General features: G+C 44.2%; 1 long non-coding RNA gene across 2 annotated transcripts in view; it reads right to left on the bottom strand.

The window, feature by feature from the left end:
- LOC130310525 (uncharacterized) overlaps positions 1-24,253 on the bottom strand; it is a 52,219-nt gene extending 27,966 nt beyond the window's left edge. For both annotated transcript variants that reach the window (XR_008859047.1, XR_008859041.1), the window contains exons 1-2: positions 24,204-24,253; positions 19,008-19,131 (exon numbers count right to left, since the gene is read on the bottom strand). This is a non-coding gene — a long non-coding RNA (uncharacterized LOC130310525). The remainder of the gene's footprint in view (positions 1-19,007; positions 19,132-24,203) is intronic.
- Between the last annotated feature and the right edge of the window lie 312 nt (positions 24,254-24,565).

Here is a 24,565-nt window from a genome sequence, read left to right as displayed (position 1 = left end):
AACAACCCAAATGACAGTGTTATTATGAGATGGTGGCAAATCAGTGATGAAATCCATGGCGACATGGGACCAGGGAGTCTCTGGAAGGGGTAAAGGCTGTAAAAGTCCTGCAGGTCTCTGTCGAGGAGTTTTGTCACGGGCACAAGTTTCCCAGGAACGAACAAAATCAGAAACATCACGTTCAAGATGGGGCCACCAGTAGTGCGAGAGATTAGAACTAGAGTCTTTTGTATACCAGGATGACCTGCTGTCAAGGAAGAATGATCCCATTTCAGTACCTTGCGTCTCAATCTGGCATGCACAAAGGATTTTCCCGGAGGAACTTGCTGAATTTCAGCAGGAGCAACAGGAATCAGTCAGGAGGAATAATATGCCTAGGCGTGGAGTCCAAACCAATTACGTCTGAGGACCTGGAGAGAGCATCTGCCCTGATGTTCTTATCTGCCAGAAGGAAGTGGATGAAGAAGTTGAACCTAGAAAAGAACAATGACCACCTTGCCTGGCGGGGGTTCAAACGCTGAGCAGATTGAAGGAATAGAAGATTCTTATGGTTGGAGTAGATGCTGATGAGAAAAACCTTTCAATAAATGTCGCCATTCCTCCAAAGCTAGCTTGATAGTGAGGAGTTCACGATCTCCAATGGAGTAATTGCTCTCACCAGGGGAGAAGGTCTTGGAGAAGAACCCACAAGTTACAGTCTTGCCCTTGGCGTTTTTTTGAGTAAGAACGGCACCCACTCCAATAGATGAGGTATCGACCTCCAAAGCAAAGGGCCTCTCCGGATCTGGTCTTGTAAGCACAGGAGCAAAGGCAAATGCAGACTTTAAAAGGGAGAAGGCCTCTTCAGCCTCTTGAGGCCAAGACTTTGGATTAGAAGTCTTTTTAGTGAGAGCCACAATTGGAGCAACCAAGGACAAAAAATGGGGGATAAATTGACAATAATAGTTAGCGAATCCCAGAAAGCGTTGAATAGCATGTAGGCCCGAAGGACGAGGCCAATCCAATACTGCAGACAATTTATCTGGATCCATCTGCAGGCCCCGATGAGAGACAATGTAGCCAAGAAAGGGAAGACTAGACTTCTCGAACAGGCATTTCTCCAGTTTGGCGTAGAGATGATTCTTCCGTAGTCGCTGAAGAACCAGATGAACATGAATACGATGTTCCTCTAAGTTGGAAGAGAAGATCAGGATGTCATCAAGGTATATGACAACACAGGTGTAGAGAAGATCACTGAAGATATCATTGACAAACTCTTGAAAAACAGCTGGAGCATTGCAGAGACCAAATGGCATTACGAGATACTCAAAATGTCCATCACGAGTATTGAAGGCCGTTTTCCATTCATTTCCCTTGCGGATACGAATGAGCCTATACGCTCCATGTAAGTCCAACTTGGAGAAAACCAAGGGCAGTCGTAAGGACGATGTGGAGGCAGAGACTCAGCCTGTTTCTTGCAGAATACGTCAGAGAAATCTTGGTAAGGTGGCTGCAGGCCATGTAAAGGAGGAAGATGAGAAACAACTTTAGGCTGAACTGGTTGGAGGCAAAGATTTTGACAGGATTGTCCCCAGCTAATTATTTCTCCAGTTCTCCAATCCCGTTGCGGAGAATGGCGTTGCAGCCAAGGAAGGCCAAGAAGAATCTCTGAAGTACAGTGTAGAAGAACATAGAATTCAATCTTTTCTTTATGCAATACACCCACGTGCATGACGAGAGATTCTGTACGGAAGTGAACCATACAGTCCAGATTTTGTCTATTAACAGAAGAGATGAACAAGGGCTTCACAAGCCGAGTGACAGGAAAATGATTCTTGTGGACCAAAGAAGCATCAATAAAGTAACCTGTTGATCCAGAATCCAAAACTGCTGTAGTACAGAAGGAAGACTTGGCTGAAGCCAAGACGGGTGCCAGGTGAGGATATCTCTGTGTTCGGGCTTGTTCCCTCTCTAAGCACAGTTCCTCCTGTCTCTCAGCAAAACGCACATATTGATGTGTGGCCAAGTGGATATGTTCAGTCAAAGAAGATGGAGGATCACGTGCTGCAAGGGCATCTTTAATCCTGCTTGATAGTCCTTTTTTGAATGTGGCACACAAGGCCTCATCATTCCATGCAAGTTCTGATGCCAGAGTGCGGAATTGAACCACGTCTCAGCAGAAGAGGCATATGCGGGTTCTTCAAAGACTCTGCGAAATTCTGCCAAGAAAGTTGACAAATTGGAGGATACCGGATCACCACGGTCCCAAAGGGGTGTAGCCCAGGCTAGGGCTTTCTCAGACAGTAGACTAATGACAAAGGCCACCTTCGCACGTTCTGTCGGAAACTGTTCAGACATGAGCTCCAAGTGCAGGGAGCACTGTGTGACGAAGCCTCTGCATAACTTGGAATCACCATCATATTTAGAAGGTAAAGGCAGATGTAGCAGGGAGCCAAAAGACACTGCAGGAACTGGTGATGGGAGTGGGCCAGGTTGCGGTACCTGCAGTTGTTGTTGCTGCAAGACCAACACTTATTGCATCATAGCAGACAGTTGGGTAAGTCGCTGTGCCTGTCGCCCCAATTGCTGAGACTGATGTACCACAACGGAGGGAAGATGCACTACTTCAGGCAGGGGTACCTCAGCGGGATCCATGACTGGATCTTACTTGTAACACTCACGTTTCAGTAGACAGGAACACCAAAGATAATGGATCCGCTAGACCTGTGTGGTAGATGACTTGGACGGTACCAGGGAGTGGAGTCTAAGGTGCCGCTGGTTTTCGCCAGAGCCCGCCACAAAGCGAGATGGACTTGCTGCGGCAGGCGGTACCCAGGTCGCTACCCCTGGCACGGCTTGACCACACAGGTGGCTGAGGAGATTCCAGGTAAAGGATGGGAAAGGGCAACTCATGCTCAGGATAGCAGAAGGTCAGGGCTGGCGGCACAGTAGCATAGTCAGATACGTAGTAGTAGGCAGGCGGCAAAGGAGCAAGGTCAGGTCACGGAGAGAAGGGTATGATACACGGCAAGGCAACTCTCAGGAACACTTTCTCTCAGGCAATAGAGCAACAAAGATCCGTTAGGGAAGTGTGGGAGGTGGAGGAATTTATCAATGAGCCACAGGTGTTACTTCACTAATGGACGCACTGGCCCTTTAAATCCCAGCCCCGCCGGCAGCAGCAGGTAACGGGACCATGCGCTCACAGCCAGTGTGTGCGGCCCGGAGTGCATAACATAACACAAGTACTGCAGAAAAGTGGTACAACAGCACTCAGATCAGCTCTTCACCCTACAACAGCATTTGGACGACTTGGAGAATCGCAACAGGCTACACAGGCTTGCCAGAACTCAATCCAGCACTGTTGGCTATCTTCAACGGCCTACTGGATTGCCCTCTTGGCGCTCATATAGAGCTGGATAGGCCCCATAGAGCTTTGCGCCCTCCCTCTTTAGATGACCAACGCCCATGGGATGTTGTACAAGGATGTTCCAGTTAAGCTGTTCCCTTATTTGTCCAGGCATACTCTTGCCCAAAGAGCCACTCTCAAACCCATCCTAGAAATTTTATGAGAACGGGACATCTCATACAGCTGGGGCTTCCTTTTTGCTCTGTTGGGGTGTAAAGATGGGCAAACCCTCACCCTTCGCACACCTGATGATCTGCCTAGCTTTCTACAGGACTTGGACATGCCCTCACTCACCCTGACGGACTGGCCCTCCTTGTCCTCAGCTGCTTTAAAGCAGCCACTTCAGCGGTCCCCCCCTGCAAACTTCTAAATCAGCTCACTCAGGTCTCCCCCCAAAGAGCACATGATATCAAAGACTTGAGATGTGCTGGGAATCGGTGCCTTCTATCTCTACTGGCTCGTGCCCAAACACCTGAGCTGCCCGCTGTCATCTGTTATCATCTATTTTTCTGTTGTTTGTTTTTGCCCATATTTTTCTGATTTATATCCAACGCGGCCCTGCTTGTTTGTTCTCCCCACCCTTCCCAACCCATGGTGAAGGACTCTACCAGTTGTCCAGGTCTCTTCTCCTGTTTTTGAGGGGGACTCATTCTCTCTTGTGCCTCCAGTGTTTCTTCCTCGCCCTTGTCACTGCTCTCTGTGTCCCAGGAGCTCACTCCCTAGTTGCCTTTGCCAAGTCCCCCCCCCCCCCCCCCCCGTAGGTAGGTGTTTTGCCAGGGCTTAACCTTGGTAGGTGCCACCTATGTAGACTTTTGTCCCATTTAGCTGCTGATTGTCTGTTTCGCTTTTATTTTTTTCTCCCTCACGTCTCTCTTCTTTCTCTGACGAAGGTACCACTGAGGCCCTCTAGGCTGCCGGGGTTTTGACGACCACGGTCCACCATGCCCGGACTTGAAGAAAGACGTCAACATCGCCTCCTTCAATGCGAAGGAGCTGAACATACCCTCCAAGTGAGTCCAGATCCTTCATCATTTCCATAGGTGCAAGGCACATATTGCATGCTTCCAAGAGACACACTTCAAAGTAGGTCACTCCCCCTCCCTTAATAATAAATTCTACCCCGTTTGGTTTTGCGCTGACAACCCTGATTCCCGCTCTAAAGTAGTAGCTGTGGCCATTCATAAGTCCCTGGCACATCAAGTCCTGTCTGTCATGATAGACCCCTCTGCCTGCTATCTAGTTCTCTCAGTCGCTCTGGGGGGAGGGAATTCGCCACAGTCATTTCTTACGCCTCGAATCAGGGTCAATTAGATTTCCTCATTTCGTTGTTTGACACTGTCCTCCCTTTGATTAGGGGAACGGTGCTGTTCTGTGGCGACTTCAACCTGACTCTTGATCCTACCATGGACACCCCTCGGATAGGGATTATAGCTTCTTTTCAACCCCGAATTACTCACAGTTGTATACAGTAGATTATGTCCTGGTCCAGCATAGCTCCCTGTCTTGGATTACTGACGCCTCTATTGGGAGCATCCTGTGGTCTGATCATGCACCTGTATTCTGCTCTCTCGCAGTCCCCTCCCTGTCTCGTTCTACGTGGTCATGGAGGTTGAATGAATCCTTGCTTCTTGACATGGCATGTGTTGCTGATCTTTCCCAGGCTGTGAGCGATTGTGTTGGCGATCATGCTGAAGACACCACCTCACCCCCAGTATGCTGGGAGGCTCTAGAATGCATCCTCAGGGGGGGTTCTCATAAAGCCCGGCTCACGACTTAAAGAGTAGCTATCAACAACTAAACTATCCCTAATCCCCATCCGCATCTGTCCCTGACACTAACTATCACTATCCCTAAATTTATTAATAAGTCAAACCCAATTTAATTACCTTTTTAATATCACATTTGGTAGCTCATTGTTAAGCTCTCTGCTGAGGGCAGGAAGTGGGCGTGGCCCGGCAGGCGCGACGTCATCTGAAGCCTGGCCGGCCGGCTTCCGTCCGTCTTCCTGCACTAAGAAGAGGGATATGCAGGCGGCAATATTTAAATTACGCGTGCCGCGCGTGCACGAACTGCACTGGGAGGAGGGAGACGCAGGGGCGGGGATATTCTGACTGTTTCATATACAGGCAGAGAGCGAGCTAAGAACGCACATTTTGGACCATGCAGCCCGGCCAAAAGTGGTCCGAACGTGATTCCTGGGCCATGTAGGGTGACACCTAGTGGCCAGGATTTCAAATGTAAAATAAAGTGTGAAAGAGAATTTTTTTTTTTTAATGACATATATTAGTAAAATTTTTATTTAGGCATAATCTTTTGAAAAAAAAAAAATAATGTTTAATGAGAGTACCCATTTAGAAGGCAAATGGCCCACACAAAGCTTTTGACCGCGTCTCATTGTCCCCCCTGGCACCAAGCCTTTGGCGTATTGGCCTGTGCCCCATGTTTATAGATAACATTCTAACGCTGTACAGGTCCCCGGCGGCCTGCCTTAAAATAAATGGCTCCCTGTCCACTCCCTTTGCAATTAATAATGGCACTAGACAGGGCTATCCCCTTTCTCCCCTGTTGCACGTCCTGGTGATGGAGCATCTCTTGGCCTCTATCAGAGCTGACCCTGATGTCCGTGGTATAATAATTGGAAGCCACGAGTATAAATGTGCAGCCTTCATGGACAATGTTTTATTTTATCTTACCAATCCATTGGTGTCCCTCCCTGTGCTGATGGCCAGGCTCTCAGACTTTGGTAGATAGAAGAAATCCCGGCACTCACTAGGTATGCTGAATCATAATGGTTTTATTAATCCATATGCAAGATAATATAGAGACTCGCAGGACGCGTTTCGGCCAGGTGACCTTTGTCAACTGATCTACCAAATAGAGATCACAGGTGTACATATATAGGGAGAGGAAGCCCTCCCCTTCCGGCTCATAGGTGTAAACACCTGACAGCTGAGTCGGGAGGAGACTGCATCTTACAAATAATACATAAACAAAGGAAAATAAATAAATATAAACCAATAATGGTAAGGGAGCAGCATGAATTTCATTGGATACAGTAGTCATCAAGGAAAAAACTAAATATCTGTACTTGGACTATATAGAGATTCGTTTGGAATCATTCTGACCGTGCTCTATGCTTGCAGTGATGAGTGACAAGAAGAGATATCAATGTGGTCTCTAGAAAAGAAGGAGACATAGTAAATTAACCCCTTAAGGACTCAGGGTTTTTCCGTTTTTGCACTTTCGTTTTTTCCTCCTTACCTTTTAAAAATCATAACCCTTTCAATTTTCCACCAAAAAATCCATATTATGGCTTATTTTTTGCGTTGCCAATTCTAATTTGCAGTGACATTAGTCATTTTACCCAAAAATGCACGGCGAAACGGAAAAAAAAATCATTGTGCGACAAAATCGAAAAAAAAACGCCATTTTGTAACTTTTGGGGGCTTCCGTTTCTACTCAGTGCATAATTCGGTAAAAATTACACCTTATCATTATTCTGTAGGTCCATACGGTTAAAATGATACCCTACTTATATAGGTTTGATTTTGTCGCACTTCTGGAAAAAATCATAACTACATGCAGGAAAATTTATACGTTTAAAAATGTCATCTTCTGACCCCTATAACTTTTTTATTTTTCCACGTACAGGGCGGTATGAGGAATCATTTTTTGCGCCGTGATCTGACGTTTTTATCGGTATGATTTTTGTTTTGATTGGACTTTTTTTATCACTTTTTATTCATTTTTTTAATGGTATAAAAAGTAACCAAAATACGCTTTTTTGGACTTTGGAATTTTTTTGCGCGTACGCCATTGACCGTGCGGTTTAATTAATGATATATTTTTATAGTTCGGACATTTATGCACGCGGCGATACCACATATGTTTATTTATTAGGGACCTATGACACTGCACACACTGATCTCCTATGCTGATCACTGGCGTGTATTAACACGCCTGTGATCAGCATTATCGGCGCTTGACTGCTCCTGCCTGGATCTCAAGCACGGAGCAGTCATTCGTCGATCGGACACCGAGGAGGCAGGTAAGGGCCCTCCCGGTGTCCGATCAGCTGTTCGGGACGCCGCGATTTCACCGCGGCGGTCCCGAACAGCCCGACTGAACAGCCAGGATACTTTCAGTTTCACTTTAGAAGCGGCGGTCTAAAGGCTTCTAAAGGGTTAATACCGCACATCGCCGCGATCGGCGATGTGTGGTATTAGCCGCGGGTCCCGGCCGTTGATGAGCGCCGGGACCGAAGCGATAAGATGCAGGATCGCAGCGTGATCCCGCTTCATATTGCGGGAGCCGACGCAGGACGTAAATATACGTCCTGCGTCGTTAAGGGGTTGAAAACAACAATATTAAATGCAATGACATTACTTATAGAATTTGACTGATTTCATAGTCCCTATTAAGGCCCCTAGGTTCAATAGTTTTGAGGCGGTGTATCCAGTATGTTTCCTTTTTCAGTAGGAGTCGTTTAATGTTGCCTCCCCTTCGTGGTTTTTCAACATGATCTATGACTTGGAATCTCAGTTGTGAGATATTGTGACCCATTTTGTCAAAATGGAAAGGGATGGGGAACAAAAGATTTTTGCAACGAATTGTGCACTTGTGTCTATTGATGCGGTCCCCTACACGCTGGGTGGTTTCCCCAACGAATAGGAGACCGCACGGACACTTAATGGAATAGATGACATTCTTAGACTCACATATGTAAAAAGATATGTAAAAACGGATTTTAATGTTTTCACCGCTATGTGGATGTTGTACAGTATCACCCTTAATGATATGGCTGCATTGAGCACAATGCAGACATGGGTATGTGCCATTCTTTTTACTTTGTAAAAAGGTTTGTCGTGGCAACACTTTTGTTGACCCTATATCAGCCCTAACTAGTTCGTCACGTAAGTTAGGTGCTCTTTTGTTGCAGATAAGGGGAGGGTTTTTAAATTCGGCAATCTGAGGGTAAGATCTATTTAGAAGGTACCAATATTTTTTGATCACATTGTCCACTTTATAGGAGAGGGAATGAAAATTTCTTACAAAGGGGATCCTAGGGTTGGTTGAGGAAATCCTAGTGGAAGGTATTTTTGCTGCCTCCAGGACAGTTTCTGGGTAACCCCTCTCACGGAATTTGTCATCCAATTCCCGCAGTCTCACATCCCTCTTTTGTGGGTCACATACAATCCTCTCTACTCTTTGTCGTTGTGCTCTCGGGAGGGATTTTTTTTACCGAGGTGGGGTGTGAGCTGGAGAAGTGGAGTAGACTATTCCGATCAATAGGCTTTCTATAGAGATCAGTCTCAAGATCGCCCTTTCCATCTTTAACAACCAGTGTGTCCAGAAATGTAATACTTTCCTTGCTGCATGACATGGTGAACTGTAATTCACTCCTAATACTGTTCATGTAGTCCAAAAAACAATCAAGGGTAGAATGTGGCCCCTCCCAAACGCAAAAAATATCATCAATATAACGTTTACAACATCTAACGTGTTGGGAAAAGAATGTATTGGTATAGATAAAAAGATACTCAAAGTATATATAAGCGCTTGCATAGGGAGGGGCCACGTTCGCGCCCATCACCGATCCACGTTGCTGCAAGAAAAAGTTGTCACCGTACATAAAATAATTCTCAAACAGGACTAGCCTCAATAGTCCCAACAAAAAATCCTTCTGTTGTGGGCTGAAGTCACTAGATTCTAGTAGCCATCTGGTGGACTCCATTCCCTTTTCGTGCTCAATGGACGTGTAAAGGCTGACAACATCTATAGTTACTGTTACGCACTCCGGGGAGGAGCAGGGACCCGGAGCGCTCGTGGCGTTCTCCTCTATGCAGCGCCCCGGTAGGGCCCGCTGACCGGGAGCGCTGCACTGACATTCAAGATGGAGATGCGATTCGCATAGCGGGACGCGCCCGCTCGCGAATCCCATCCCAAGCCACTTTCCTGTCCCGGTCCCCGGCTATCATGTTCTGGCGCGCGCGGCTCCGCTCTCTAGGCGCGCCAGCTCTCTGAGGTTTAAAGGGCCAGTGCACCAATGATTGGTGCCTGGCCCAATCAACCTAATTAGCTTCCACCTGCTCCCTGGCTATATTACCTCACTTCCCCTGCACTTCCTTGCCGAATCTTGTTGCCTTAGTGCCTTGAGAAAGCTTCTACTGTGTTTACCATTACTGTGTTTCTGACCTCCTGCTATTACTATTGACTATGAACCTTGCCGCCTGCCCCGACCTTCTGCTACGTCTGACCTTGCTTCTGCCTAGTCCTTTTGTCCCACGCCTTCTCAGCAGTCAGCGAAGTTGAGCCGTTGCTGGTGGATACGACCTGGTTGCTACCGCCGCAGCAAGACCATCTCGCTTTGCGGCGGGCTCTGGTGAAAACCAGTAGCAACCCTAGAACCGGTCCACCGACACGGTCCACGCCAATCCCTCGCTGACACAGAGGATCCACATCCAGCTAGCCGAATCATAACAGTTACCAACCATGTATTACCAGAGATGTTATGTAGGCCTTTTATTACTTCCAAAAAATGTGAAGTATCAAGTAGGAAGGCAGTGGTATTTTTAATCAGAGGGGTAAGGCATTTTTCCAGTGTGATAGACAAGGGTGAGAGGATGGAGTCCACTGAGGCCACAATGGGTCTACCAGGGGGATTCACTGGGTCTTTATGGACCTTGGGGAGTATATAAAAAACCGGTGTGATAGGAAACTCATTACTCAAAAATGTATGCATTTTAGAATCTATCACCCCCTCCTCTAATGATGTGTTGAGGAAGGAAGTGATTTTACTCCTAATTTCAGGTAACGGATCTCTGGTAAGTTTTTTGTATGTAAGGTTATCCGCCAGCTGTATTTCAATCTCACTTCTATATGTCAAAGTATCCATCACCACCACTGAGCCCCCTTTATCGGCTGGTTTTATTGTAATTCATTTTCCTTTGCTTATGTATTATTTGTAAGATGCAGTCTCCTCCCGACTCAGCTGTCAGGTGTTTACACCTATGAGCCGGAAGGGGAGGGCTTCCTCTCCCTATATATGTACACCTGTGATCTCTATTTGGTAGATCAGTTGACAAAGGCCACCTGGCCAAAACGCGTCCTGCGAGTCGCTATATTATCTTGCATATGGATTAATAAAACCATTATGATTCAGCATACCTAGTGAGTGCCGGGATTTCTTCTATCTACCATTTGTACCTTTGGTCCACATGCACCACCACCTAGATGAGTGCCGACTCTCTACTACTTTTGTTAGGCTCTTAGACTTTGGCCATTGGTCCAACTTTAAGATCAAGTACTCTAAATATGAGGCTCTTGGTGTTTCAGTACCAGGGCATGCAGTGGAATCCCTTCGCTCCTCTTTCACTTTTACTTGGCCCTCTAGTGGTATCTCTTACTTGGGGACCGTTATTCTGGCATATTTAGCTTCTTTGTTCTCTCTCAATTTTCCACCGCTGTTGGCCTGCTTTAAAACCAATTTAGCTTCCTGGGATTATAAGGATTTTTGCTGGTTCGCTAGGATCAACACACTTAATCCCTTAAGGACTCAGCCCATTTTCACCTTAAAGGGGTACTCCGGTGGAAAACATTTTTTTTTTTTAAATCGACTGGTGCCAGAAAGTTAAACAGATTTGTAAATTACTTCTATTAAAAAATCTTTACCTTTCCAGTACTTTTAAGCAGCTGTATGTTACAAAGGAAATTCTTTTCTTTTTGAATTTCTTTTTGTCTTGTCCACAGTGCTCTCTGCTGACACCTGATGTTCGTATCAGGAACTTTCCAGAGCAGCATATGTTTTCTATGGGGATTTTCTCCTGCTCTGGACAGTTCCTGATACGGGCATCCGGTGTCAGCAGAGAGCACTGTGGACAAGACAAAAAATATATATAAATTCCAAAGTAAAAGAATTTCCTCTGTAGCATACAGCTGCTAAAAAGTACTGGAAGAGTAAAGATTTTTTAATAGAAGTTATTTCGTTTTTGCACTTTTGTTTATTCCTCCCCCCTTCTAAAAATCATAAGGCGTTCAATTTTACACCTACAGACCCATATTAGGGTTTGGTTTTTACGTCACCAATTGTACTTTGTAATGACATCACTTAATTTATAACATAATTTGTGGCGAAACAAAAAAAAAATTTTGTGGGGTAAAATAAAGAAAATGCCATTTTGCAACTTTTTAGTGCTTCAGTTTCTACGCAGTTCACTTTTCAGGTAAAAATGACACCTGATATTTTTTCTGTAGGTCCATACCCAAGGATACCCAATTTATGTAGGTTTTATTATTTTTTTACTACTTAAAAAAATTCTAACTACATGCACCAAAATCTGTATTTTTTAAATTGTCCTCTTATGACCCCATAACGATTTTTTTTCCGCATATGGGGGATATGTGAAGGCTAGTTTTTTTACGCTGTGGTCTGTGGTTTTTATTGGTACCATTTTTGTTTTTATGGGACTTTTTGATCACTTTTTATAAATATTTTTATGGAAGTGACCAAAAATACACAACTGGACTTTGGTATTTTGTTACGTGTACGCCATCGACCGTGCAGTTTAGCTAACCTTATATTTTAATATTTCAGACATTTGCGCATACGGCGGTACCATACATGATTATTTTAATTTTTTATTACATTATTTTATTTAAAAAATTGGGACTGGGGGGGTGATTCAAACTTTTATTAGGGGAGGGGCTTATTCAAATTTATTAACTTTTTTTACATTTCTTACTCTTGTTTTTTTAGCCCCCATAGGGGGCTATACCATGCAATATTTTGCTATGGCCATGGCATAGCATTGATTATGGGTGCTCTGCTGCTCCAACCTATCCTTTCAGCAGATCAGGGCATCGTGATTTTGTCGCGATAGTCAAGATTAGCTCCGCTGAGCTGCCGGGATACTTTCAGTTTCATTTTAGATGCTGCGATCAAAGTTGATCTAAAGGGATAATGCCGGGCATTAGCCCGATCATTGATGTCCGGCATTAACCCTGTGTCCTGGCTGCTGATAGCAGTCGGGACCCACCGGGTTTAAAGCATTCTCTGCTCGTGAGGACACTTATAAACGCTGGTAACGGGACTCAGGACGTACAGGTACGCCCTGAGTCCTTAAGGACTTGGGAACGGGGGGCGTACCTGTACGCCCTGCATCCTTAACAGGTTACGATGACCCTAATGTATTTTCTCCAGACTTCACCGGTCCATATGCCTGTCTGGTTTGGGACATGGCTACAGCTGCATTTTGGCCCTTTTGTGTGGTAGACTTGTTTTGTCCAGACATAAACTTTTGGGTGGTGTTGGGCTCCCTGATGGTAAACTATATTACCTTGCCTGTGTCCATGTGAAAGTGTTGGATATGTTTCATAATGTTGATCGCAAACTCTGGGTTCATCTGGCGCAGGATCTAAGCCCCAGCTCCCTTTCCAAGTTTACATGGACGTGGTCACCCTCGCTTCATGATATCTTATCTCTCTCATTCTCCACTCGACACACCTTGGTCTCTGTGCACACTCCTAGTATAGCAGGCTCTCTTATTGATCAGTCAGGCCCCCTCCATCCTATTTTAGACCATCCTGATTTTCCTGGTTTGTCCTCGGAAAGTGGGATCCTAGGTTCTTTCCTCTCCTGTCCTTTGCGTTTCACCCATGTTCTGGATAATGGTGCCCTCCAGCCTCTGGACGACATTTGGGAATCCTGGCCCACATCTCACCGTGCCCCATTTAAATACCTTCAGCTGACACACTTTTACTCTTCCCTACCCAGTGGCCATAACTTACACCGCTCCCTCTCCCCTTTGAGAGACTTTTCATGGCATCGCTTTGCCCCGGCATGCCATCTCACACCTCTATGCTCTCCTAATTTCCCCCAGATCGCAATCCCTCCCTCCATTTTGTGCAGCACGGGAGGCTAGGCAAACAGTTCTCTCCTGAACAAGGTGGTTATCGCTATCAAGGCTCAGGAGACGAGCTTTAAAATACTTTCAAGGTGGTATCGGGTGCCTTTGGTGCTGCATTGCTGGTACCCATCGGTACCGAATTCTTGCTGGAGGTGTGGTTCTGCCGAAAGCATGATGGTGCACATTTGATGGAGTTGCCCAGCTCTGTCCTCATTCTGGGACTCCATCCTCACTATTGTACAGACAGTCACAGGATTGTCTGTCCCTCGTGAACCTGAAGCAGTCTTGTTATTTATGTTTCCCATCGCCACCTCCAAATACAAACGCTCCTTATTATGGCACCTTTTTCAGGTGGCTTAACTGTAATCCCAAGACATTGGCGTTCCCCCAAAGCTCCACTATAGCTGAGTGGACCTGTGAGGTGGCCTTGACCCAGCGTATGGAGGAGTTCCTGGCAGTTGCCCCCAATGAGTGGGATCGATTCGCCTTCACCTGGCTGCCCTGGTCTGAATTCTGCTCTTCTGACCAATACAGTACTCTGATCTAATTACGGGGGGCTCTTGTTAGAGTAGTTCTTTCTGCTTTTCCCTTTCCCTCGATGTCCAGTGTTGGGGACTTTTTGCTTTCTTTACTGCTTTCTTGCCTGCACACTATCCCCCTGGTCTCTCTGCCTCTCTGTTTTTCCTGCTCCTCTTTTTCCTAGTCCTTGTCCTTTGTGTTTGACCGTCCTGATATCTTTGTTCTGTGGTGTTGATTCATTGTTTTGTTTTAAGGTGATGTTTGCCAGTCTGTTGGGGCTCTTAGCACTAAGTAATATTCCATTGCCAACTCTAGTTTATATTGTTAGCTCCCCTTGCCTCATCTCCATGGTCTCCTTATTCATTGGTACATCTGAATTTGTCTTTGTTCTCCTTGTTTGAGGATTCTATTTTATGATTGGACCGACCAGGTCTCTTCCAGTTTTTATTGGCACTGTCATAAATGCCCTGTATGTTACCTTGTTTACTTTAAAATTAATAAAAACCTTTTGAATTGGAAAAAACACTTTAAAACTAATTAGTTTGGCACACATCTCAAGTCACATTTACATTATTCACTACATAAGATTTGAGCAATTCTGGCTTAATACTGATAAATATCTAGGCATACTTTTATCCCGACAGGGATACTGTTCTTGTTTCTGTTTTTTTGCTTTCTTCTACTCTGTTGTATATTTGTTATTAAGTTTTACGCCCTCTGGAGTGATGACTTCTTTATATCTCTGACAGCTGCGTCTATCACAAACAACTGAATCTCAAAGTATTGAGCTCTAAGTCTGTCCTACACAATTGTATCACTTTTGTTAGACAGCTGCGCCTGTCTTTGGATGCTTTGATAACGTTTTGAATATTTATTTCTTTTAACACAATAAAAACTATTGAAAGGAAATCTACTTGAATACATTCTTCTGTGACCCTAGCAGTGTTATACAGGGCTTAAAGCTCTAAGGAAATGTTATACACATGTTTTGAGGCCAATTTCATCGGAAAACCTGTTCACCGCGAACCAACTTTTTCGGAAAGTTTGCCGAGCCCACTAAATCAAACTTTGAAAAGTTCACTCAACTCTTATGTCACTATCTGAAAGAATTGTACAATGTACTTATGTAACTGCCCTGTTGCAATGTAGCACATCTGCTTGTTGTGTCTTAAAGACCCTGATTCATAATTAATAATATTGATGTTTCTGCCTTAATGGATATTTTTCACTCTGCTCCAGTCATCACCTTATGTTTTTATGTAAAAGGATCATTTTGCGTCAACAGTTTGACTTTCAAGCGATCTATGAATGAAGTTTGATTAAACCTATTGACCTTCTATCGTTACGATATGATTTGTGATCCTAAAGAATCAATACAACAAGAAAAACCTAATTATATTTCACTGATCATTAATTTATTGACGGCAGCAACAGAATTATTGGATGTGATGTTAAAGGAACATTCCAGGCAATACTGATATACTATGTTATGCCTAGTATAGGGCTCAGGGATGAGGTGCAGAACTCTCAAAGAATGCAATTGATAGATATCATGCAGTACACAAAGCATACCATGGTGTGTCAATTTTCCATTGGCTGTTCCTTTATTTAAGACAAGTAACATCTGACCCTATATAAAATCATAATTACAAAAGCAAAGATTTGACAGTTACATCATAAGGGCAAGAGGCTGACATAATATGGGATCAAGTGTGAACATGGACTGCAATGTACAATAGTGAATAAATACCCTGGCAGTTCATTCATAAATGGAAACTTAAAAAGATGCTTTGCATGACTGGTCACCCTTCGGAACTATTTCCTGATGAGTATTATATACATTATTGATGTATTAACCTGCTTCCTTCCCTCATATACAGCTTTTAGACTCTTTTATTTAGTGATATGTCCTCTAAACACTCAATGGGTGTGTCCCTGTATTCAGGTTGTATCCCTGCATTTTGGATTCAGTTTTTAAGTAATAACCTGGAATGGCTGTAAACAGTCTTTCCTTTATGCACATCCTCCATTTATGATCTGTTTCTAGCTTTGGCTTTGAAACTGCATCAACAATCCTCAGTATGAGAACATACCCTTAGGCTATATTCCTATGCTATTTTTGATCTGTATTTTCAGCTATTTTTTGCATGAGGCTAAACTTTGGCTCCATTTTCAGCTGCATATAGCTGAAGCAATGATCCAATATACTGTACTTTATGTAAACCCAGCCTGAAAGTGAATTGTTACTATCTATGATATACAATAATCTTGAAACCTTGAAGTTTTTAGGCGGGCCTCTAAGCCTAATATTAAGCTGAGACTTTATGTTCTGTACAGATCACTTTGCAGCAGCCCTTCCTTTTTCCTCACAGACAGGACTAGAAAGGTGACACTAGTAGATCAGGCCATTCATAATAGGTGATGGTCAGGCCATTCAGAATATGTGATGGTCACAACCCAGACTATTCCCAATAGATGATGGTCACAATTTCCCCCCCCCCCCCTCCCTGCACACTGATCTCTGCAAAAGTCACACAGTATGCCTAGAAAACACTTCCATAGAAGTCAATGGGTCATCTACAGTCTATTCTTTTGTTTGATCAATGGATCAATGTGACTACTGTAAAGCATTTGTTTAAACTGACAGAGCAGAGCAGAAGTATGTTGCTGCCATAAAATTTACAAAAATGAAATAAAAATAAAAAAATTGTCAAATAGAAACAGTTTAAGAAAACATAATGTTTTGATATCTGGCTATAATGAGCAAAAAAAAAAAAAAGTCTAGGTGACATATTCCCTGGAAGACACAGAAAATTTTTGTTTCAGTTTTTTTATTAATTTTTTTATTGTTTCCTCTTTTTTTTCTAAGAGCCATAACTATTATAATTTTCCATCTACAGAACCATATGAGGGTTTGTTTATTACGGGACCAATTTACATTTTGTAATGATAATTTTTCTTCTATATATATAAAACTCAACGTGTGTGTGTGTGTGTGTAAGTATGTATGTATGTTCCACAAAAACATCCAAACGGCTAAAGATATTAACATGAAACTTGGCACACATGATACTTATTTGTCAACAACAAACATAGGATAGGTAATTTAACCCTTACTCATGCCCATTTGCCAGGGGCGGGGTTTATGTTTAAAGTCCCATACAAGTCTATGGGAAATAAATGTTACTGCATAACTTCCAAACGGCTGGAGATATTTTGATAATACTTGGTCACATGTTACTTATATGTTCACTTAAAATATAGGATAGTTAATTTAACCCTTAACTACCCCCCATTTGTGAGGGTCAGGCTTTTTGTTTAACGTCCCATGCAAATCAATGGGAAATGTATGTTATCACATAATATCTTTTACGGCTGGAGATATTTCAATACCTGGTACACCTATTACAGGTCTGGATATGAGGACGCAATGGTAGGTCGAGATAGGAGGACGGGATGGTCGGGATAGGAGGTCGAGATAGGACGGGATAGGAGGTCGGGATAGGAGGTTGGGATATGAGGACGAGAAAGGAGGATGGGATAGGAGGACGGGATAGGAGGTCAGGATAGGAGGTTGGCATAGGAGGAAGGGATATGAGGAAGGGATAGGAGGATGGGATAGGAGGACAGGATAGGAGGACGGGATAGGAGGTCGGGATATGAGGACGAGAAAAGAGGACAGGATAGGAGGACGGGATAGAAGGACGGCATAGGAGGTCGGGATAGGAGGTTGGGATATGAGGACGAGAAAGGAGCATGGGATAGGAGGACGGGATAGGAGGTCAGGATAGTAGGTCGGGATATGAGGACGAGAAAGGAGGACGGGATAGGAGGACGGGATAGGAGGATGGGATAGGAGGTCGGGATAGGAGGATGGGATAGAAGGACGGGATAGGAGGTCAAGATATGAGGACGAGAAAGGAGCACTGGATAGGAGGATGGGATAGGAAGATGGGATAGGACGTCAGGATAGGAGGACGGGATAGGAGGACGGGCTAGGAGGTCGAGATATGAGGACAAGAAAGGAGCACGGGATAGGAGGATGGGATAGGAGGTCGGGATAGGAGGATGAGAAAGGAGTACGGGATAGGAGGACAGGATAGGAGGTCGGGATAGGAGCACCGGATAGGAGGACGGGATAGGAGGTCGGGATATGAGAACGAGAAAGGAGGATGGGATAGGAGGACGGGATAGGAGGTCAGGATAGGAGGTCGGCATAGGAGGAAGGGATAGGAGGATGGGATAGGAGGACGGGATAGGAGGACGGGATAGGAGGTCGGGATATCAGGATGAGAAAAGAGGACAGGATAGGAGGACGAGATAGGAGGACGGCATAGGAGGTCAGGATAGGAGGTTGGGATATGAGGACAAGAAAGGAGGACGGGATAGGAAAACGGGATAGGAGGTCGGGATATGAAGACGAGAAAGGAGGACGGGATAGGAGGACGGGATAGGAGGATGGGATAGGAGGTCAGGATAGGAGGACGGGATAGGAGGACAGGCTTGGAGGTCGAGATATGAGGACGAGAAAGGAGCACGGGATAGGAGGACGAGAAAGGAGGATGGGATAGGAGGACAGGATAGGAGGTCAGGATAGGAGGTTGGGATAGGAGGTCGGGATAGGAGCACCGGATAGGAGGACGGGATAGGAGGTTGGGGTATGAGGACGGGGTATGAGGTTGGAATATGACAACAACATATGAGGACGGGATATGAAGTCAAAAGCTTCCTCCTTTGTTGATTTTCCTCCCCAACAAGGATTAGGAAGGAAATACCGGGCAACGCCAGGTATTCAGCTAGTTTACTATAAAATATACTGCAACACAGAAAATAATTATTTTTGAGGGGAAATTGAAAAAACAAAATGCAATGTTGCAAATGTGGGGGGTTTTGTATTTACACTGTTCACTATGCAGAAAAGATATGCTATCTGTGTTCCTTAGATTTCTACAATTCCACCAATTAATTTGTATAGTTTCCGTCATGTCTTAATGCTTTTAAAAAAATTGCTAACTTTTTAGAATAAAACATTCAAATTTCCATTTTCTGGCCCCCTACAACTTTTATTACTTTTTTATCTAATTTTTTTCTTGTAAATGTAGCAAAAAAAAGACAAACTGAGAAAGACTTTTTATATAATGACTTTTTCCTTGTGGAGTTCAATTACCACGGTTAAAAGTATACAAGGTACTCACCTTGTTGTGTTGCGCTAGGAGGTACAACACTGTTCATAGCTTTTATTATAGACCTGTGCTCTTCCGTCAAGGATCTGGGAGCTGCTGGCCGTCAGTATTGGGTCCATTATGGTGTTGCGAAAGACTAAGAGTGGGAAAGAGTAAGAAGATTAGCAATTCTGGAGGACTGGATCTGATGTAGTCCTCCAGAAACAGGTTGTCCCTGCTTGCATCTCCTAATAAACATTTTTATTTATTCACCATCTCTGATGCACCTCATCATCATTTGAACCAAAAGTCGGATCTCAAGGGGGATTTCCTGCGAGAAACAACTGGCTAATCTTCTTACTCTGTACTTTTTTTCTTGTGACAGTGGTTCTCCGGCCCACATTTGCGTTGCAGGCAGGAGATCTGTTCCACTGCACCACCAGTATGACTTGTTACTACCCTGTAGATGCCGCTGTCAGCTTTGACAGTGGCATGTAAAGGGTTAATAGCCAGCCGCATTCTCGTCCTATGTCTTTAAGAGGTTAAAGATAAAAAATTTTGACCACACCATGGGACAACTGAGAATCAGTTATCAGTTGTAAGGACCATTATAGTTATATTATCATAACATTTCATTTGTGAGATAACCATGTTCTCAAGAGATGCAAAGTTGGTCAAAAAATCAAAATGGGATTCTCTATGCCTTTTATTGGAGAGCAATTTGCATTTTTTCAAATCCATTAAAACAATATTTTTAGCAAATAATTGTTAAACCTAGTAAAGATGTATTTACAATCTATATGAATGAGATAATTGTCACATATGGGCAGGAAAAAGGTGAGGTCCTACACTTGCCCACAACCCCCTGTCCCTTACTATTGCGTATCTGCCCTAACTGATGGATCCACAACCACAAAGATGGTCCCTGCCCATCTACATGCTGGGACCTCAGAGTTAAAATAAAAAGGTCAAAAGGTCAGGCAATGTCAGGAATACAAAAAGGGAAATACACAATACAATACTCAGGGGAGACAAACAAACACACAGGATAGTCAACACACCAAACCAAGAGAACAAACATAAGCCAAGATGCAAAACAAGAGGGAATATTTTAAGAAAAAAGCAGGGGTCACAAAATACCAGATATTTAAGAGGAATACAGAAAGCAGGATAGGGAAGCTAGCTTCAAAAACAATGTTCTTTCACAGGCAACCAGGAAGGGACCAGGCTGACTTAAAAACCCAGGCCTGACAGGGTGTGGATGAAAGATGGAATCTGAATGGATAAAGAAACAGCAGAGAGGATAGGCTAGGACATTCCCACAGCAATTGACTAGGCAACAAACAGACATTTAAGGAGACACTGCTCTTACACTAATAAGCACTTTTCTTCTAGCTAGAAAACAAACTCCCACCATTATAAAATGCCAGCATGCCTTTATTTTAATGAGAGGTGCAATGTAACATTGATGGAGTGGGGAAAATTTACTATGACAATTTTGTTTCATTGTGTCCTTTTAGCACTCCTGTCTGCTTAATATAACATTTCCGATAATTCCCTTTAAACTACACACACCACTGGCTCCTGATTTAGTATGAATAATATTTTCTATTCAAGCTTAGAACATGGAGGCAGCTTATAGAAACAGCAAGAAAATTTATATAAAAGAAAGTTAAATGCCACATATAAAGACAAATGAAAAAAACTGATGAAGCAGAACATGACTTCAGCTCCTCTCGGTTACCCAGGACATTTTCTAATGCGAGCTGCGGATCAGTTGAACATTTCCAATGTGTGATTAGATGACATGAATGGCACCCTCTAGGGCTCCCTTCTTTCTATTCCTTTTCATTTTCAGATGCTCTCATTAATATTTTACGCAAAATGCTGGGAGCTGCCAATTATTTTCTGAATGCTTAAAAATACAATCAATTCCCTACAAAAAAAAACCTTGGCTCGCTCTAGCTGTGGTCAACCAATGACCTTGTTTCCTTCTTGAAACATATGGAATGTGTTCTTATAAAAGGACTCATTAAACACAAGAATTGCATAAAATAAGCATGAAATGGCATAGTAAATACCATACGCCCTTCTCCTGTAACACGCCGCTTCATGTACAGATTTAATCAAGTGCATTAGACCTTGAAAACATGACATAGGTTTGACAGCCAGGACGTTTTGTAACAAGCAGGTGATTTATTTATGCAACATTATACTTTTTTTTTTTTTTTACATTACAATAATGTTATATATATATATATATATATATATATATATATATATATTTCCAAAAAATAATATATTGCAGCACTACTCACCCGATCAAAGTCCCTCCAATATAGACAAAAGATGGCACAGCACTCCAAAAAACAAACGGTGAGTTTATTGGCTCACATCACAGCAATGTTTCTGTCTACCATAGGACCATTTTTTAAGCTTAGTGATACATTGTTACAAGGGGGTATATATATATATATATATATATATATATACATACACACACCCAAACACATCATTCAATAAAGTGCAAAGTGATAATTAATTCATCCAATAAATACATACAGTGTCAAAAATATACATAAATATGTACATATACAATTCATAAAACAGTGCTCCTCATATTTCATATCATAGTGCATGATTCTTGTAACAGGTCATTGCAGGTGGTGGTTCCTCTGGGCCTGTGTGGATAATGACGTGAGCCGTGCCAGGGAGCAGAGTCTAAGGTACAGCTGGATTTCACTAGAGCCCGCCGCAAAGCAGGATGGTCTTGCTGTGGCAGAAGGCACCAAGGTCGCTACCCCTGGCACGACTTGTCCACACAGGTGGCTGGGGGGTGGTGTGGCACAGAAGGAGACTGTCAGGACGTGGCAAGATGGCAGTAGGTAAGGGCAGGAAACACAGGTGCAGGGTAGGTAAGGTAGCCAGTGGTATTCCAAGTGGGGGGCGGGGGAGGCATCCCGCCCTGGGTGCGACCCGCAAGGGGGGTGCAAGGGGCGGACTGACTGGCCGGTCCGATCAGACGTCGTCCGAGGGCCTGGATAGGTTGCACAGGAGGTGACGTGACCTCCGCCCCCACGCAGCTCGCAGTACAGGTGCCGATGACGTCACTTATTGGTGCCTGTACTGTGGAGGGAAGAAGATGCAGGCCCCCGCTGCTGAGGAGATCGCCGTGTGGGATATCAGGTGAGCATCATTTATTTTTTATTTTTTAACTCTGCCTATACCTATGGGGAAGAGGGGGGGGGGGTTACTCTGCCTATACCTATGGGGAAGAGGGGGGTAACTCTGCCTATACTAATGGGGAAGAGGGGGGGTAACTGCCTATACTAATGGGAAAGAGGGGGGGTAACTCTGCCTATACCTATGGGAAATGGGGGGGGGGGGGAACTCTGCCTATACCTATGGGGAGGGGGGGGGGTAATTCTGCCTATACCTATGGGGAAAGGGGGGGTAACTCTGCCTATACCTATGGGGAAAGTGGGGGGGGTAACGCTGCCTATACCTATGGGGAAAGGGGGGGGGTAACCCTGCCTATACCTATGGGGAAAGGGGGGGGGGTAACTGCCTATACCTATGTGGGAGAGGGGAGGGGTAACTCTGGCTATACCTATGGGGAAAGGGGGGTAACTCTGCCTATACCTATAGGGAAAAGGGGGTTTAGCTCTGCCTATACCTGTGGTGAATGGTGGGGTGTAACTCTGCCTATACCTATGGGGAAAGGGGGTGGGGGGTGGTACTCTGCAGCCTATACCTAAGGAGAAAGGGGGTTAACTCTGTTCCTATACCTATTGGGAAGGGGATTTAACTCTGCTGCCTATACCTATGGGGAAGGGGGGTTAAGTCTGCAGCCTATACCTATGGAGAAGGGTGGGGGGCTAACTCTGCTGCCTATAGATTTGGGGAAGGGGGGTTAACTCTGCTGCCTATACCTACAGAGAGGGGGAGGGATTAAGTCTCCTGTCTATACCTACAGGGAAGGGGGGGTTAACTCTGATGCCTATTCCTACAGGGAAGGGGGGCTAAAAAACTTTATACCCGGATGCCTAACTACTTACCTACATACCAGGCTAACTACCTACATACCCAGATACCTAACTATGTACATACCTGGCCTTCATGCATGGCTGCCTAACTACCTATCTAGCCCTCTACCTACCTGGCTTGTTACCTACCTACATATCTGGCTTCCTGATGTACCTATTTACCTGGCTACCTACCTACCTGCCCTTTTACTGTGCAGGACACCAAGGAGGGCATTATTACAGTTTGTGGGCCTGTAGATGGAAAGATTGTGTAGAGGAGTGCACTGAAAAAATGCAGAGTCTGACATGTTTGTCCTGCAGATGTTAAGAGATCCACATGGCGGTCTTACCCGAACGGAGAAGAAAATGAAAGAGGATGCCACTAATTAGAAAAGACGTAATCGTGAGTCCCAAAATGTAATTGTAATCACTTAGATGGTATACACATCCTGTGTACAGCTGATATCTACCGCCATATGGTCCTGTATATAATCACCTATATTGTATACAGATCCTGCATAGTATACTGTTCTGTGTATAGTGGTTTTATTCAGTACAATATGGCGGTATTATCCAGTTATTGTGTGGTGGTATATATTTACCATTAGAGGGGGAGGGGGTGTAATAAAGGGGGTGTGCAGTTGGGGGGGGGGGTGCCAAACAAAGGGTCTGCCCCGGGTGCCAAATACTCTGGGTACGCCCCTGAAGGTAGCAAGGAACAGGTACACAGTAACAGAGACACAGGACTTTCACAATGGCAATAGACAACGACAACCAAAGATCAACCAAAGGAAACCAAGGGAGGAGCTGATATTGAAGGACAGGGTGCAGGTGTAGACACTTGACTAAATGAACACTGGCCCTTTAAGAGTCAGAGCTCCAGCGCGCGGGGCTGCGAGGACATGGAGAGGCGGAAGATGAGGTAGGTGAGTGACGGGCTGGGATTTGCATGTGGGCGCGTCCCGCAATGCGAATCCCAGCCCCGCCGGCAGCGGAGACATGAGCAAAGATTGCTCGCGGCCGGCGTGTCTGGCCAGAGCGCAGGCGTTACAATTCTAAATTGCATAGTGGAAAAAATAAAGTGCCAGTGTAGAGATGTAAACTTGAAAATGTCATAATTATCATCATAGGACATTAGCATGATTCCATAAAACACCTGCGTACATGATTAAAATATTAATAGAGATAAAAAGCACATACTCACCTGCTCTGGTTAGCCAAACATGGTGATGCAAGTGTGGGTCTCTGCTTACTGAGTCTGCGCTGAGACCACAGCTGCAGTCAGCTGATCTGAGTCATGTGACTCCTGATGAGCACGTGACTTGTATCCATAGAGCTAGAGATACTATGATCACTCTGTAGGTTACTATTATATTGGTGGTAGCAGATGGATGCATATATCTAACTATATACAAACACCACATTACTACATACTGTGAAACTGAGAATTGTATGGATTATGTCTGTATGAGGCCCATCAAATACCAGGATAAACTAAACTAATATTAAATGAATGAAACAAAAATATAAATAAAAATTAATAAAAAAAATAATAATAATAATTAT

Source organism: Hyla sarda, chromosome 1 (genome assembly GCF_029499605.1).
Source record: "Hyla sarda isolate aHylSar1 chromosome 1, aHylSar1.hap1, whole genome shotgun sequence".
Classification (NCBI taxonomy): domain Eukaryota; kingdom Metazoa; phylum Chordata; class Amphibia; order Anura; family Hylidae; genus Hyla; species Hyla sarda.
Note: the sequence above shows the minus strand (reverse complement) of the source record. Positions and strands in the feature narration are given on the sequence as shown.